This window comes from Geospiza fortis, unplaced genomic scaffold (assembly GCF_000277835.1).
Source record: "Geospiza fortis unplaced genomic scaffold, GeoFor_1.0 scaffold231, whole genome shotgun sequence".
NCBI lineage: Eukaryota > Metazoa > Chordata > Aves > Passeriformes > Thraupidae > Geospiza > Geospiza fortis.
Genome location: NW_005054351.1, coordinates 26,194 through 29,008, shown reverse-complemented (window position 1 = coordinate 29,008; position 2,815 = coordinate 26,194).

Here is a 2,815-nt window from a genome sequence, read left to right as displayed (position 1 = left end):
TAGGTAAAAGAAAAAGTCTGGCATCTCAGGCATGTCAGCAGTGTTTAGCCGTTCTTTTAGCTATGAAGAAAGGTAAGAGTTGTGGGGCAGTCCTCTGTACCATGGAAACATGGCAGGAAAGCATTAACTCATGTGACACAATCTAAGCCATAGACATCAGCTAACACTCATGTTATAAATGGAACCAAGATTTTGTTCTCTGCTACTGAAAAAACATGTCCTACAAGGTCTGAATAGGACTTCTGCCAGTAGGAAACAGGAGCAGTGTGAAAGCATGTGATGAAGTGGACAGCAACTGAAAGTACAGCAACAGAAACATCCTCTCATATTTATATGCATTACTTTCAATACATCTGAATTCCTTTTGATCTTGTATAATGGGATTCCCTTGTATAATGGAATTCCTGTAAATGGAACACACAAATTATTTCTTATTTTTCCAGTTTCACGGCCTTTCATTTTCACTGCTTTCATTCTCTTGCTTCCTTATAATCCCAACATTTATAGTCTATTTTTATAGTCTATTTTTATAGTCTATTTTTATTGCCCTATGTCTCAACCACTTTTATCTCCTATATGTAGATCAATTCTCTTTCCATAATACTTTATAGGAGAAATAACCAGACTTGACCCCAGTGTTCAAAATAAACTTTTTTCTGAAACACGCATGATGACATTAGAGCATCTTTAGGGTTTGTTCCCTACCCTGTTCATGCTACCAACAGTCTGTTGTTTTTCCTGTTTTCAGTACTGCACTCCTGAAAGAGGCTTTAACTGAGGAAAAGGTTAGTAGAACATCAAGGCTTTCTCTTAGCTCATAATAGAAAATCTGCAATTCTGATTACCTAAAGCTCTTTATTCACTTAAAACGAAGACTTCCTTTCTTGTTTGGCAGTCCTTTTCTGAAAATGTTTAACTCATTAAAATTTAGTCCTTCATTTTCTCAGAGTTGCACGAAGATCTTGAAGTTCTATCTTCTCTTTGTAACAAAGGTTTCCATTTTTTCATCTACATTTTCCAACAACATAAACTTAACTCTTTCAACTCTGTACTTATTAAATCTTAAGAGTGTCCCCAGCACTTTCTCAGAGGTATATTTAAAGAACATGTAAGATCCAGCACTTTCCTATTCAAAAATATAAGGGATCACTGCATATTGCCTTATTAATACTTTTCCTGATTATTAAAATAGCGAAACTGCATCTTTACCTATAAGCTTGTCTGCCAGAATAGTTTTGCAGGCACTTGACAAATAGATCAGTCCCCTTTGCTTTTTCTATGAAGAAATCAGTTGAAAGACAATTCCTTGAACACTTCAAAATACAGGTAAACTAAGGCAAACAGAGCTCCACTGTGTTCAGTGCCTGTATAGCTAGATCCATCAATAATTTTGTCCCTGCTTCTCCTCATCAGTACAAAATGATTTTGGCTTCTTAAACCTGGATTCAATTTGTCTCATTTTAGCCACTTGAAAAATTTCAGTCTGGAAACTATCACAGAGGAGAAAATGGGTTAGTACCAGAGGGACAGTCCAGATACTAAGGAGGCTGAATTGCCCTTGGACATGTCTATCAATCTTCTTCAATTACAGAGGTGCTTAAAGTAACTCAGCTCTTAGCTCAGGCATTGCAATTAAATGTCTGAAGTTAATTCTATTTAATGTGTTTCCAAACCTGATTTAAATCCATGAAAAGGCCAAAGGATCTTTCTATTGCTTTAACTGACTGTCAATCATCTCTCCATCAATACTTTTCACTTTGCCTGGGGCAGGGGAAGGGACACAGAGCCTTCTCTCTACCCCATTCTTAAATGATTGTGTCAAATTGATAAATACTTTTGATATTTCCCTTCACTTCTATTGCAAGAACTGTAAGGGTTTGCTACAATACTTCAATTCTTTTTGAAGTTCTATGCTAAACTCTGTCCAAGTTCTTTGAACTGGCAACTGAGTAACCATATCAGCACGTTCAGCCAGTGTCATCTTTCCAGTGCATGGTGCACACTATTCCCATTAAGCATTCTGCTTTGTCTTGGCAACTCCTCTACCAATGCAACATGGAATGCTAGAAACTTTCAAAGGCAGGGAAGCATCCCCAGGTTATTTTTCTAAAAATATTTTTCCAGAAAGAACTAATGCAGAATATAAAAATGCAATAATTTTATTTTGCAGTAGAGATGTTATTTCTTCTAAGATCCAAAATAAATCACCAAAAGCTTTCAAAGGTGACATTTAATCCATGACTTCAAATAATTTCTAAGATGGATGATCCATTAGAAAGACACTTTCAATTCCTCATGCCCTCGTAAGATTTTAATGTATAGCTAGCAGAAAATGCATTTACACAGCATGCTTTTTATAGCAAGGCTATAATTTATTGATAAAGATTTAAAAAAATTCTACGGCTGTTTATGTCTTTTTTTTTTATTTATCTATAAATAATAAAGGGAGACCGAGCCAAGCCTTATCACTTACATAAACCTGTTGGATAACATTTTTTCTAAAAAATACAAATAACTGTGACTCTGCAAAATAATGAGGATACTTCAAATGGTATTAGATATTATCATAGATATAACATTTGATGTATGCACAACCAAATTAAAGTGAAAAAACAGATCAACCCGGCTCTTCCTCTCCTTATCTAGATAGATTTCCTGTGTGTGGTATTGGTGTTCTCTAGAAGTGTTAACTTGAGCCTATGGCATGGAAAACCTGCCTTTAAAACAGCTTGAGAGGTCAATCTAGGAATGAAGGGTAAAGAATATCTGATAACCTGGGGCATTGCAACACTGACTAAGTCAAAACCTTATTTCC